This window comes from Scyliorhinus torazame, chromosome 29 (assembly GCF_047496885.1).
Source record: "Scyliorhinus torazame isolate Kashiwa2021f chromosome 29, sScyTor2.1, whole genome shotgun sequence".
NCBI classification, from domain to species: Eukaryota; Metazoa; Chordata; class Chondrichthyes; order Carcharhiniformes; family Scyliorhinidae; genus Scyliorhinus; species Scyliorhinus torazame.
This window is the reverse complement of record NC_092735.1, coordinates 13,574,122-13,591,985: the sequence shown is the minus strand read 5'-3', so window position 1 is coordinate 13,591,985 and position 17,864 is coordinate 13,574,122. Positions and strand designations below refer to the sequence as shown.

General features: G+C 45.7%; 1 protein-coding gene across 2 annotated transcripts in view; it reads left to right on the top strand.

Annotated features, from left to right (window-relative positions):
- The window catches only part of LOC140403730 (uncharacterized), a 95,068-nt gene that overhangs the window by 39,125 nt on the left and 38,079 nt on the right, over positions 1-17,864 (top strand). The gene's annotated exons all lie outside the window — the stretch shown is intronic.

Genomic DNA, 17,864 nt, shown 5'->3' with positions numbered 1-17,864 from the left:
CGCTGAAATACCCCCCACTGAAATATCCCACACTGTAATATCCCACACTGTAATATCCCCCACTGTAATATCCCCCACTGTAATACCCCACTGAAATACCCCCCACTGAAATATCCCACACTGTAATATCCCACACTGTAATATCCCACACTGTAATATCCTACACTGTAATTTCCCCACTGAAATACCCCCCACTGTAATATCCCAGACTGTAATTCCCCACTGTAATATCCCCACTGTAATAGCCCCACTGAAATACCCCCACTGAAATACCCCCCACTGTAATATCCCACATTGTAATATCCCCCACTGTAATACCCCACTGAAATACCCCCACTGAAACACCCCCCACTGTAATACCCCACTAAAATACCCCACTGAAATGTCCCCCACTGTAATATCCCCACACTGTAATATCCCACACTGTAATACACCACACTGTAATATCCCACACTGTAATATCCCACACAGTAATACCCCTCACTGTAATGTCCCACACTGTAATATCCCACACTGTAATATCCCACACTGTAATATCTCACACTGTAATATCCCACACTGAAATATCAGACACTGTAATATCCCACACTGTAATATCCCTACTGAAATACCCCCACTGAAATACCCCGCACTGTAATATCCCACACTGTTATATCCCACACTTTAATATCCCCACTGAAATATAACCACTGAAATACCCCCACTGTAATATCCCACACTGTAATACCCCACTGAAATACCCCACTGTAATAACCCCACTGAAATACCCCACAATGTAATATCCCCCACTGAAATACCCCCCACTGAAATACCCCCCACTGTAATACCCCCCACTGTAATATCCCACACTGTAATATCCCACACTGTAATAACCCCCACTCTAATACCCCTTGAAATACCCCCACTGAAACACCCCCCACTGTAATACCCTACTATAATACCCCACTGAAATAGCCCCCACTGTAATATCCCCACACTGTAATATCCCACACTGTAATACCCCACACTGTAATATACCACACTTTAATATCCCACACTGTAATACCCCCCACTGTAATGTCCCACACTGTAATATCCCACACAGTAATATTCCACACAGTAATATCTCACACTGTAATATCCTCACTGAAATACCCCCACTGAAATACCCCCCACAGTAATATCCCACACTTTAATAGCCCACACTGTAATATGTCATACTGTAATATCCCGCACTGAAATACCCCCCACTGTAATATCCCACACTGTAACATCCCCCACTGTAATACCCCCACTGAAATATCCCCACTCTAATATCCCACACTGTGATATCCCATACTGTAATATCTCCCACTGTAATATCCCACACTGTAATATCCCCACTGAAATACCCCCACTGAAATACCCCGCACTGTAATATCCCACACTGTAATACCCCACTGAAATGCCCCACTGAAATACCCCACACTGTAATATCCCCCACTGAAATACCCCCCACTGTAATATCCCACACTGTAACATCCCCCACTGTAATACCCCCACTGAAATATCCCCACTCTAATATCCCACACTGTGATATCCCATACTGTAATATCTCCCACTGTAATATCCCACACTGTAATATCCCCACTGAAATACCCCCACTGAAATACCCCGCACTGTAATATCCCACACTGTAATACCCCACTGAAATGCCCCACTGAAATACCCCACACTGTAATATCCCCCACTGAAATACCCCCCACTGTAATATCCCACACTGTAATACCGCACTGAAATACCCCCACTGAAATACACCCACCGAAATACCCCCCACTGAAATACGCCCCCACTGTAAGATCCCACACTGTAATATCCCCCACTGAGATACCCCCCACTGGAATATCCCCCACTGAAATATCCCACACTGTAATATCCCACACTGTAATATCCCCACTGAAATTCCCCCACTGATATACCCCCCACTGTAATATCCCACACTGTAATATCCCACACTGTAATATCACACTGAAATACCCCACTGTAATACCCCAACTGAAATACCCGACATTGTAATATCCCCCACTGGAATACCCCCCACTGAAATACCCCCCACTGTAATATGCCACACTGTAATATCCCCCACTGTAATACCCCACTGAAATACCCCCACTGAAATACCCCCCACTGAAATATCCCACAATGTAATAGCCCCCACTGTAATATCCCCCACTGTAATATCCCTCACTGTAATATCCCCACTGTAATACCCCACTGAAATACCCCCACTGAAATACCCCCCACTGAAATGTCCCACAATGTAATATCCCACACTGTAATATCCCACACTGTAATATGCCACACTGTAATTTCCCCACTGAAATACCCCCACTGAAATACCCCCACTGTAATATCCCACACTGTAATACCCCACTGAAATACCCCACTGAAATACCCCCCACTGAAATACCCCCCACTGTAATATCCCACACTGTAATATCCCACACTGTATTACCCCACTGAAATACCCCCACTGAAATACGCCCACTGTAATATCCCACACTGTAATATCCCCCACAGAAATACCCCCCACTGAAATATCCCACACTGTAATATCCCACACAGTGAGATCCCATACTGTAATATCTCACACTGTCATATCCCACACTGTAATATCCCACACTGTAATATCCCACACTGTAACATCCCACACTGTAATATCCCACACTGTAATATCCCATACTGTAATATCCGCCACTGTAATACCCCACTGAAATACCCCCACTGAAGTACCCTACACAAAAATATCCCACACTGTAATAGCCCCCACTCTAATATCCCCCGCTGTAATATCCCACACTGTAACATTCCCCACTGTAATACCCCACTGAAATACCCCCCACTGAAATACACCCCACTGTAATATCCCACACTGTAATATCCCACACTGTAATATCCCACACTGTAATACCCCACTGAAATACCCCCACTGAAATATCCGCCACTGTAATATCCCACACTGTAATATCGCCCACTGAAATACCCCCCACTGAAATATCCCACACTATAATATCCCACACTGTGATATCCCACACTGTATTATCTCACACTGTAATATCCCACACTGTAATATCCCCACTGAAATTCCCCCACTGAAATACCCCCCACTGCAATATCCCACACTGTAATATCCCACACTGTAATATCCCACACTGTGATATCCCATACTGTAATATCTCACACTGTAATATCCCACACTGTAATATCCCCACTGAAATACCCCCACTGAACTACCCCCCACTGTAATATCCCACACTGTAATACCCCACTGAAATAGCCCACTGTAATACCCCCACTGAAATACCCCACACTGTAATATCCCCCACTGAAATACCCCCCACTGAAATACCCCCCACTGTAATATCCCACACTGTAATACCGCACTGAAATACCCCCACTGAAATAAGCCCACTGAAATACCCACCACTGAAATACCCCCCACTGTAATATCCCACACTGTAATATCCCACACTGTGATATCCCACACTGTAATATCTCACCATGTAATATCCCACACTGTAATATTCCACAGAAATATCCCACTATAATACCCCCACTGAAATACTCCACACTGTAATATCCCCCACCGAAATACTCCCCACTGAAATACCCCCACTGTAATATCCCACACTGTAATATCCCACACAGTAATATCCCACACTGTAATACCCCACTGAAATACCCCCGCTGAAATACCCCCCACTGAAATATCCCACACTGTAATATCCCACACTGTAATATCCCCCACTGTAATATCCCCCACTGTAATACCCCACTGAAATACCCCCCACTGAAATATCCCACACTGTAATATCCCACACTGTAATATCCCACACTGTAATATCCTACACTGTAATTTCCCCACTGAAATACCCCCCACTGTAATATCCCAGACTGTAATTCCCCACTGTAATATCCCCACTGTAATAGCCCCCACTGTAATATCCCACATTGTAATATCCCCCACTGTAATACCCCACTGAAATACCCCCACTGAAACACCCCCCACTGTAATACCCCACTAAAATACCCCACTGAAATGTCCCCCACTGTAATATCCCCACACTGTAATATCCCACACTGTAATACACCACACTGTAATATCCCACACTGTAATATCCCACACAGTAATACCCCTCACTGTAATGTCCCACACTGTAATATCCCACACTGTAATATCCCACACTGTAATATCTCACACTGTAATATCCCACACTGAAATATCAGACACTGTAATATCCCACACTGTAATATCCCTACTGAAATACCCCCACTGAAATACCCCGCACTGTAATATCCCACACTGTAACATCCCCCACTGTAATACCCCCACTGAAATATCCCCACTGAAATATCCCACACTATAATATCCCACACTGTAATATCCCACACTGTAATATCTCGCACTGTAATATCCCACACTGTAATACCCCCCAACTGTAATATCTCACACTGTAATATCCCACACTGTAATATCGCACACCGTAATCTCTCACACTGTAATATCCCACACTGAAATATCCCACACTGTAATATCCCACACTGTAATATCCCACCATGTAATATCCCACACAGTGATATCCCACACTGTAATATCTCACACTGTTCTATCCCACACTTTAATATCCCCACTGAAATATAACCACTGAAATACCCCCACTGTAATATCCCACACTGTAATACCCCACTGAAATACCCCACTGTAATAACCCCACTGAAATACCCCACAATGTAATATCCCCCACTGAAATACCCCCCACTGAAATACCCCCCACTGTAATATCCCACACTGTAATACCCCACTGAAATACCCCCACTGAAATACCCCCCACTGTAATATCCCACACTGTAATATCCCACACTGTAATAACCCCCACTCTAATACCCCTTGAAATACCCCCACTGAAACACCCCCCACTGTAATACCCTACTATAATACCCCACTGAAATAGCCCCCACTGTAATATCCCCACACTGTAATATCCCACACTGTAATACCCCACACTGTAATATACCACACTTTAATATCCCACACTGTAATACCCCCCACTGTAATGTCCCACACTGTAATATCCCACACAGTAATATTCCACACAGTAATATCTCACACTGTAATATCCTCACTGAAATACCCCCACTGAAATACCCCCCACAGTAATATCCCACACTTTAATAGCCCACACTGTAATATGTCATACTGTAATATCCCGCACTGAAATACCCCCCACTGTAATATCCCACACTGTAACATCCCCCACTGTAATACCCCCACTGAAATATCCCCACTCTAATATCCCACACTGTGATATCCCATACTGTAATATCTCCCACTGTAATATCCCACACTGTAATATCCCCACTGAAATACCCCCACTGAAATACCCCGCACTGTAATATCCCACACTGTAATACCCCACTGAAATGCCCCACTGAAATACCCCACACTGTAATATCCCCCACTGAAATACCCCCCACTGTAATATCCCACACTGTAATACCGCACTGAAATACCCCCACTGAAATACACCCACCGAAATACCCCCCACTGAAATACGCCCCCACTGTAAGATCCCACACTGTAATATCCCCCACTGAGATACCCCCCACTGGAATATCCCACACTGTAATATCCCACACTGTAATATCCCACCCTGGAATATCTCACACTGTAATATCCCACACTGAGATATGCCACCCTGTAATATCCCACACTGCAATATCCCACCCTGTAATATCCCACACTGATATCCCGCACTGTAATATCTCACACTGTAATATCCCACACTGTCATACCCCCCACTGTAATATCCCACACTGTAATATCCCACACTGTAATATCTCACACTGTAATTTCCCCACTGAAATACCCCCACTGAAATACCCACCACTGTAATATCCCACACTGTAATATCCCACACTGTAATATCCCACCCTGTAATATCTCACACTGTAATATCCCACACTGAGATATGCCACCCTATAATATCCCACACTGCAATATCCCACCCTGTAATATCCCACACTGATATCCCGCACTGTAATATCTCACACTGTAATATCCCACACTGTAATATCCCCACTGAAATGCCCCCACTGAAATACCCCCACTGTAATATCCCACACTGTAATACCCCACTGAAATACCCCACACTGTAATACCCCCACTGAAATACCCCACACTGTAATATCCCCACTGAAATACCCCACACTGTAATATCCCCCACTGAAATACCCTCCACTGAAATACCCCCACTGAAATACCCTCACTGTAATACCCCCACTGTAATATCCCACACTGTAATATCCCCCACTGTAATACCCAACTGAAATACCCCCACTGAAACACCCCCACTGTAATACCCCACTAAAATAACCCACTGAAATATCCCCCACTGTAATATCCCCACACTGTAATATCCCACACTGTTATACCCCACACTGTTATACCCCACACTGTAATATCCCACACTGTAATATCCCACACTGTAATACCCCCCACTGTAATATCCCACACTGTAATATCCCACACTGTAATATCCCACACTGTAATATCTCGCAATGTAATATCCTCACTGAAATACCCCCACTAAAATACCCCCCACTGAAATACCCCACTAAAATACCCCACTGAAATATCCCCCACTGTAATATCCCACATTGTAATATCCCACTCTGTAATATCCCACACTGTAATATCCAACACTGTAATATCTCACACTGTAATATCCCACACTGTAATACCCCCCCCACTGTAATATCCCACACTGTAATATCCCACACTGTAATATCTCACACTGTAATTTCCCCACTGAAATACCCCCACTGAAATACCCACCACTGTAATATCCCACACTGTAATATCCCACCCTGTAATATCTCACACTGTAATATCCCACACTGAGATATGCCACCCTGTAATATCCCACACTGCAATATCCCAACCTGTAATATCCCACACTGTGATATCCCACACTGTAATATCTCACACTGTAATATCCCACACTGTAATATCCCCACTGAAATACCCCCACTGAAATACCCCCACTGTAATATCCCACACTGTAATACCCCACTGAAATACCCCACTGTAATACCCCCACTGAAATACCCCACACTGTAATATCCCCCACTGAAATACCCCCCACTGAAATACCACCACTGAAATACCCTCACTGTAATACCCCCACTGTAATATCCCACACTGTAATATCCCACACTGTAATACCCCCACTGAAACACCCCCACCACTGTAATATCCCACACTGTAGTATCCCACACTGCAGTATCCCACACTGTAATATCCCCACTGTAATACCCCCTTGCAATACCCCCTTGTAAATATCCCACTGTAATACCCTCACTGTAATACCCCCACTGTAATACACCCACTGTAATACCCCCACTGCAATATCCCACACTGTAATACCCCCCGCTGTAATATCCCCACTGAAATACTCCCCATTGTAATACCCTGACTGTAATATCCCCACTCTAATATCCCCACTGTAATACTCCCCATTGAAATATCCCCACTGAAATACCCCCACTATAATACCTCCATTGTAATATCCCCACTGAAATACCCCCACTGAAATACCCCCCACTGTAATACCCCGACTGAACCCCCCATTGTAATATCCCACACTGTAATATCCCACACTGTAATATCCCACACTGTAATATCCCCACTGAAATACCCCCTTTTATCCCCCCTTGCAATACCCCCACTATAATACCCCCACTGTAATACCCACACTGTAATATTCCACACTGTAATACGCCCACCGTAATATCCCCACTGAAATACTCCCCATTGTAATACCCCCATTGTAATATCCCCAGTCTAATACCCCCACTGTAATACCCTCCATTGAAATATCCCCACTGAATTACCCCCACTGAAATACCCCCATTGTAATATCCCCACTGAAATACCCCCACTGAAATAACCCCCACTGTAATATCCTACAATGTAATACCGCCACTGTAATATCCCCCACTGAAATACCCCCACTGAAATACACCCACTGTTATTCCCCCACTGTAATACCCCCACATTAAAATACCCACTGTAATTCACCCACTGTAATGCGCCCACTGAAATATCCCCACTGAAATACCCCCACTGAAATACGCTCACTGTAATACCCCCCACTGTAATATCCCACTGAAATACCACCACTCTAATACCCCCACTGTAATATCCCACACTGTAATACCCCCACTGAAATACGGCCCACTGTTATATCCCACACTGTAATACCCCCATTGTAATATCGCCACTGAAATACCCACATTTTAATACCCCCATTGTAATATCCCCACTGAAATACCCCCACTGTAATACCCCCACTGTAATACCTCCCACTGAAATACCCCAACTGAAATACCCCCACTGAAATATCTCCCACTGTAACAATCCCCACTGTAATACCCCCACTGCAATAATCCCCACTGTAATACCCCCACTGTAATAATCCCCACTGTAATGCCCCACTGCAATACCACCCACTGTAATACCCCCACTGTAATAATCGCAACTGTAATACCCCCACTGAAATACCCCTCACTGTAATACCCAAACTGTAATAATCCCCACTGTAATACTCCCCGCAGTAATACCCCGACTGTAATCCCCCACTGTAATATCCCCACTGCAATCCCCTACAGTAATACTCCCCGCTGTACCACCCCCTTGTAATACCCCCACTGTAATACCTCCACTGTAATACCTCCACTGTAATACCCCCACTGTAATACCCCCACTGCAATCCCCCACTGTAATTTCCCGACTGTCATACCCCACTGTGATATCCCCACTGTAATATCCCCACCCTAACCTCCCACTGTAATACCCCCCACTGTAATACCCCCCACTGTAATATCCCCACTGTAATACTCCCCACTGTAATACACCCCACTGTAATACCCCCACTGTAATACCCCCACTGTAATACCCCCACTGTAATCCCCCACTGTAATTTCCCAACTGTCATACCCCACTGTGATATCCCCACTGTAATATCCCCACCCTAACCTCCCACTGTAATACCCCCCACTGTAATACCCCCCACTGTAATATCCCCACTGTAATCCCCCACTGTAATACCCCCCACTGTAATACACCCCACTGTAATAACTCCACTGTAATACCCCCACTGTAGTACCCCCACTGTAATCCCCCACTGTAATTTCCCGACTGTCATACCCCACTGTGATATCCCCACTGTAATATCCCCACCCGAACCTCCCACTGTAATACCCCCCACTGTAATACCCCCACTGTAATATCCCCACTGTAATCCCCCACTGTAATACCCCCCACTGTAATACACCCCACTGTAATACACCCCACTGTAATACCTCCACTGTAATATCCCCACTGTAATACCCCCACTGCAATCCCCCACTGTAATACCCCCACTGTAATACCCCCACTGTAATATCCCCACTGTAATTCCCCACTGTAATTGCCCGACTGTCATACCCCACTGTGATATCCACACTGCAATATCCCCACTGTAATCCCCCACCGTAATCCCCCACTAAAATACCCCCACTGTAATTTCCCCACTGTAATACCCCACTGAAATACCCCCACTGTAATACCCCCACTGTAATACCCCCACTGTAATATCCCCACTGTAATACCCCACTCTAATACCCCCACTGTAATATCCCCACTGTAATACCCCACTGAAATACGCCACTGTAATACCCCCACTGCAATCCCCACTGTAATACCCCCACTGTAATATCCCCGCTGTAATCCCCCACTGTAATACCCCCACTGTAATACCCCCACTGTAATGCCCCACTGTAATATCCCCACTGTAATATCCCCTCTGTGATATCCCCACTGTAATATCCCCACTGCAATCCCCCACTGTAATATCCCCACTGTAATATCCCCACTGAAATACCCCACTGAAATACCCCCACTGTAATATCCGTCATTGTAATACCCCACTGAAATGCCCCACTGAAATACCCCCCACTGAAATACCCCCCACTGTAATATCCCAGACTGTAATATCCCACACTGCAATACCCCATTGAAATACCCCCACTGAAATACCCCCCACTGTAATATCCCACACTGTAATATCCCCCACTGAAATACCCCCCACTGAAATATCCCACACTGTCATTTCCCACACTGTGATATCCCACACTGTAATGTCTCACACTGTAATATCCAACACTGTAATATCCCCACTGAAATTCACCCACTGAAATACCCCCCACTGTAATATCCCACACTGTAATATCCCACACTGTAATATCCCACACTGTGATATCCCATACAGTAATATCTCACACTGTAATATCCCACACTGTAATATCCCCACTGAAATACCCCCACTGAAATACCCCCCACGGTAATATCCCACACTGTAATACCCCACTGAAATACCCCACTGTAATACCCCCACTGAAATACCCCACACTGTAATATCACCCACTGAAATGCCCCCCACTGAAATACCTCCCACTGTAATATCCCACACTGCAATACCGCACTGAAATACCCCCACTGAAATACCCCCACTGAAATAGCCCCCACTGTAATACCCCACTAAAATACCCCACTGAAATATCCTCCACTGTAATATCCCACATTGTAATATCCCACTCTGTAATATCCCACACTGTAATAACCAACACTGTAATATCTCACACTGTAATATCCCACACTGTAATACCCCCCCCACTGTAATATCCCACACTGTGATATCCCACACTGTAATATCTCACACTGTAATATCCCGCACTGTAATATCCCCAGTGAAATACCCCCACTGAAATACCCCCAATGTAATATCCCACACTGTAATACCCCACTGAAATACCCCACTGTAATACCCCCACTGAAATACCCCACACTGTAATATCCCCCACAGAAATACCCCCCACTGAAATACCCCCACTGAAATACCCTCACTGTAATACCCCCACTGTAATATCCCACACTGTAATATCCCCCACTGTAATATCCCAGACTGTAATATCCCACACTGTAATACCCCACTGAAATACCCCCACTGAAATACCCCCCCACTGTAATATCCCACACTGTAATATCCCCCACTGAAATACCCCCCACTGAAATATCCCACACTGTCATTTCCCACACTGTGATATCCCACACTGTAATGTCTCACACTGTAATATCCAACACTGTAATATCCCCACTGAAATTCACCCACTGAAATACCCCCCACTGTAATATCCCACACTGTAATATCCCACACTGTAATATCCCACACTGTGATATCCCATACAGTAATATCTCACACTGTAATATCCCACACTGTAATATCCCCACTGAAATACCCCCACTGAAATACCCCCCACGGTAATATCCCACACTGTAATACCCCACTGAAATACCCCACTGTAATACCCCCACTGAAATACCCCACACTGTAATATCACCCACTGAAATGCCCCCCACTGAAATACCTCCCACTGTAATATCCCACACTGCAATACCGCACTGAAATACCCCCACTGAAATACCCCCACTGAAATAGCCCCCACTGTAATACCCCACTAAAATACCCCACTGAAATATCCTCCACTGTAATATCCCACATTGTAATATCCCACTCTGTAATATCCCACACTGTAATATCCAACACTGTAATATCTCACACTGTAATATCCCACACTGTAATACCCCCCCCACTGTAATATCCCACACTGTAATATCCCACACTGTAATATCTCACACTGTAATTTCCCCACTGAAATACCCCCACTGAAATACCCACCACTGTAATATCCCACACTGTAATATCCCACACTGTGATATCCCACACTGTAATATCTCACACTGTAATATCCCGCACTGTAATATCCCCAGTGAAATACCCCCACTGAAATACCCCCAATGTAATATCCCACACTGTAATACCCCACTGAAATACCCCACTGTAATACCCCCACTGAAATACCCCACACTGTAATATCCCCCACAGAAATACCCCCCACTGAAATACCCCCACTGAAATACCCTCACTGTAATACCCCCACTGTAATATCCCACACTGTAATATCCCCCACTGTAATACCCAACTGAAATACCCCCACTGAAACATCCCCACTGTAATACCCCACTAAAATACCCCACTGAAATATCCCCCAACATAATATCCCCACACTGTAATATCCCACACTGTTATACCCCACACTGTAATATCCCACACTGTAATATCCCACACTGTAATACCCCCCACTGTAATATCCCACACTGTAATATCCCACACTGTAACATCCCCCACTGTAATACCCCCACTGAAATATCCCCACTGAAATATCCCCACTGTAATATCCCCACTGTAATATCCCACACTGTAATATCCCACACTGTAATATCTCACACTGTAATATCCCACACTGAAATATCCCACACTGTAATATCCCACACTGTAATATCCCTACTGAAATACCCCCACTGAAATACCCCACCACTGTAATATCCCACACTGTAGTATCCCACACTGCAGTATCCCACACTGTAATATCCCCACTGTAATACCCCCACTGTAATACCCCCACTGCAATATCCCACACTGTAATACCCCCCGCTGTAATATCCCCACTGAAGTACTCCCCATTGTAATACCCTGACTGTAATATCCCCACTCTAATACCCCCACTGTAATACTCCCCATTGAAATATCCCCACTGAAATACCCCCACTATAATACCTCCATTGTAATATCCCCACTGAAATACCCCCACTGAAATACCCCCCACTGTAATACCCCGACTGAACCCCCCATTGTAATATCCCACACAATAATATCCCACACTGTAATATCCCACACTGTAATATCCCCACTGAAATACCCCCTTTTATCCCCCCTTGCAATACCCCCACTATAATACCCCCACTGTAATACCCACACTGTAATATTCCACACTGTAATACCCCCACTGTAATATCCCCACTGAAATACTCCCCATTGTAATACCCCCATTGTAATATCCCCAGTCTAATACCCCACTGTAATACCCTGCATTGAAATATCCCCACTGAATTACCCCCACTGAAATACCCCCATTGTAATATCCCCACTGAAATACCCCCACTGAAATAACCCCCACTGTAATATCCTACAATGTAATACCGCCACTGTAATATCCCCCACTGAAATACCCCCACTGAAATACACCCACTGTTATTCCCCCACTGTAATACCCCCACTGTAAAATACCCACTGTAATACACCCACTGTAATGCGCCCACTGAAATATCCCCACTGAAATCCCCCCACTGTAATCCCCCCAACTGTAATACCCCCCACTGTAATACCCCCCACTGTAATATCCCACTGAAATACCACCACTCTAATACCCCCACTGTAATATCCCACACTGATATACCCCCACTGAAATACCGCCCACTGTAATATCCCACACTGTAATACCCCCATTGTAATATCACCACTGAAATACCCACATTTTAATACCCCCATTGTAATATCCCCACTGAAATACCCCCACTGTAATACCCCCACTGTAATACCTCCCACTGAAATACCCCCACTGAAATACCCCCACTGAAATATCTCCCACTGTAACAATCCCCACTGTAATACCCCCACTGCAATAATCCCCACTGTAATACCCCCACTGTAATAATCCCCACTGTAATACCCCACTGCAATACCACCCACTGTAATACCCCCACTGTAATAATCACAACTGTAATACCCCCACTGCAATACCCCTCACTGTAATACCCAAACTGTAATAATCCCCACTGTAATACTCCCCGCAGTAATACCCCAACTGTAATACTCCCCACTGTAATACTCCCCACTGTAATACACCCCACTGTAATCCCCACTGTAATATCCCCACTGCAATCCCCTACTGTAATACTCCCCACTGTACCAACCCCTTGTAATACCCCCACTGTAATACCCCCACTGTAATACCCCCACTGTAATACCCCCACTGTAATCCCCCACTGTAATTTCCCGACTGTCATACCCCACTGTGATATCCCCACTGTAATATCCCCACCCTAACCTCCCACTGTAATACCCCCCCCACTGTAATACCCCCCACTGTAATATCCCCACTGTAATCCCCCACTGTAATACCCCCACTGTAATAATCACAACTGTAATACCCCCACTGCAATACCCCTCACTGTAATACCCAAACTGTAATAATCCCCACTGTAATACTCCCCACAGTAATACCCCAACTGTAATACTCCTCACTGTAATACTCTCCACTGTAATACTCCCCACTGTAATCCCCACTGTAATATCCCCACTGCAATCCCCTACTGTAATACTGCCCACTGTACCACCCCCTTGTAATACCCCCACTGTAATACCCCCACTGTAATACCCCCACTGTAATACCCCCACTGTAATCCCCCACTGTAATTTCCCGACTGTCATACCCCACTGTGATATCCCCACTGTAATATCCCCACCCTAACCTCCCACTGTAATACCCCCCCACTGTAATACCCCCCACTGTAATATCCCCACTGTAATCCCCCACTGTAATACTCCCCACTGTAATACACCCCACTGTAATACCCCCACTGTAATACCCCCACTGTAATACCCCCACTGTAATCCCCCACTGTAATTTCCCGACTGTCATACCCCACTGTGATATCCCCACTGTAATATCCCCACCCTAACCTCCCACTGTAATAGCCCCCACTGTAATACCCCCCACTGTAATATCCCCACTGTAATCCCCCACTGTAATACCCCCCACTGTAATACACCCCACTGTAATACCTCCACTGTAATATCCCCACTGTAATACCCCCACTGCTATCCCCCACTGTAATACCCCCACAGTAATACCCCCACTGTAATACCCTCACTGTAATCCCCCACTGTAATTTCCCGACTGTCATACCCCACTGTGATATCCCCACTGTAATATCCCCACCCTAACCTCCCACTGTAATACCCCCCCACTGTAATACCCCCCTGTAATATCCCCACTGTAATCCCCCACTGTAATACCCCCACTGTAATACACCCCACTGTAATACCTCCACTGTAATATCCCCACTGTAATACCCCCACTGCAATCCCCCACTGTAATACCCCCACTGTAATACCCCCACTGTAATATCCCCACTGTAATTCCCCACTGTAATTGCCCGACTGTCATACCCCACTGTGATATCCCCACTGTAATCCCCCACCGTAATCCCCCACTGAAATACCCCCACTGTAATTTCCCCACTGTAATAACCCCACTGCAATCCCCCACTGTAATATCCCCACTGCAATACCCCACTCTAATACCCCCACTGCAATATCCCCACTGTAATACCCCACTGAAATACCCCCACTGTAATACCCCCACTGTAATACCCCCACTGTAATATCCCCACTGTAATACCCCACTCTAATATCCCCACTGTAATATCCCCACTGTAATACCCCACTGAAATACCCCACTGTAATACCCCCACTGCAATCCCCACTGTAATACCCCCACTGTAATATCCCCACTGTAATATCCCCACTGTGATATCCCCACTGTAATATCCCCACTGTAATCCCCCCACTGTAATACCCCCACTGCAATATCCCCACTGTAATATCCCCGCTGTAATCCCCCACTGTAATACCCCCACTGTAATACCCCCACTGTAATGCCCCACTGTAATATCCCCACTGTAATATCCCCTCTGTGATATCCCCAGTGTAATATCCCCACTGCAATCCCCCACTGTAATATCCCCACTGTAATATCCCCACTGCAATATCCCCACTGTGATTGCCCCACTGTAATATCCCCACTGCAATCTCCCACTGTAATACCCCCACTGTAATACCCCCACTGTAATATCCCCACTGTAATATCCCCACTGTAATATCCCCACTGTAATATCCCCACTGTGATATCCCCACTGTAATACCCCCACTGTAATACCCCCACTGTAATGCCCCACTGTAATGCCCCACTGCAATATCCCCACTGTAATATCCCCTCTGTGATATCCCCACTGTAATATCCCCACTGTAATCCCCCACTGTAATACCCCCACTGTAATACCTCCACTGTAATACCCCCACTGCAATACCTCCATTGTAATACCTCACCGTAATATCCCCACTGTAATAACCCCATTGTAATGCCCCACTGTAATCCCCCACTGTAATACGCCCACTGTAATACCCCCACGGCAATATCCCCTCTGTGATATCCACACTGTAATATTCCCACTGCAATATCCCCACTGTAATATCCCCACTGTAATCCCCCACTGTAATATCCCCACTGTAATACCCCCACTGTAATACCCCCACTGCAATACCTCCATTGTAATACCTCACAGTAATATCCGCACTGTAATATCCCCACTGTAATATCCCCACTGTAATATCCCCACTGTAATATCCCCACTGTTATCCCCCACTGTAATATCCCCACTGTAATACCCCCACTGTAATACCCCCACTGCAATACCTCCACTGTAATACCCTCACTGTAATATCCCCACTGTAATACCCCCCCTGTAATCCCCCACTGTAATACCCCCACTGTAATACCCCACTGTAATACCCCCACTGTAATGCCCCCACTGCAATACCCCCACTGTAATATCCCCACTGTAATATCCCCACTGTAATATCCCCACTGCAATACCCCCACTGTAATCCCCCCACTGTAATACCCCCACTGTAATATCCCCACTGTAATACCCCCACTGTAATACCCCCACTGCAATACCTCCATTGTAATACCTCACCGTAATATCCCACACTGTAATAACCCCATTGTAATTCCCTCCACTGTAATCCCCCACTGTAATACCCCCACTGTAATACCCCCACTGCAATACCCCCACTGTAATCCCCCACTGTAATCCCTCACTGTAATACCCCCATTGTAATACCCCCACTGTAATCCCCCACTGTAATATCCCCACTGTAATACCCCCACTGTAATCCCCCACTGTAATCCCCCACTGCAATACCTCCATTGTAATACCTCACCGTAATATCCCCACTGTAATAACCCCATTGTAATGCCCCACTGTAATCCCCCACTGTAATACGCCCACTGTAATACCTCCACGGCAATATCCCCTCTGTGATATCCACACTGTAATATTCCCACTGTAATATCCCCACTGTAATATCCCCACTGTAATCCCCCACTGTAATATCCCCACTGTAATACCCCCACTGCAATACCTCCATTGTAATACCTCACCGTAATATCCCCACTGTAATAACCCCATTGTAATGCCCCACTGTAATCCCCCACTGTAATACGCCCACTGTAATACCTCCACGGCAATATCCCCTCTGTGATATCCACACTGTAATATTCCCACTGTAATATCCCCACTGTAATATCCCCACTGTAATCCCCCACTGTAATACCCCCACTGCAATACCTCCATTGTAATACCTCACCGTAATACCCCCACTGCAATGAGGGATTGTCATTTTCTCAATTAGATGCCTCATTTTCTACAATTAAAACTTTAACGCCTGAAACTAAAAGTCATATTCTCCACGATGAACTCGATATTCACAACACCAAACACACTGACGACAGGGCCGAGCAGAGTGAGGCCTTTTGGCTGATTGCACCTTCCCTGGGAGAGCTGTCTAATCAGCTCCACCCTCTCCTCACAACCTTGCATTCTTTAAAACTTCACCCAATTCCCTTTGGAAAGTTATTACTGAATCCGCTTCCAAGGCTTTGTCAGGCAGCACGGCCCACACCACAATTTATATGGGAAAATAAATCCTTGGCATCAGTCCTATGGATGCTCCTGTCAATGATCAGAAATCTGGGGATCTAGTAACCAAACATTTTAACTC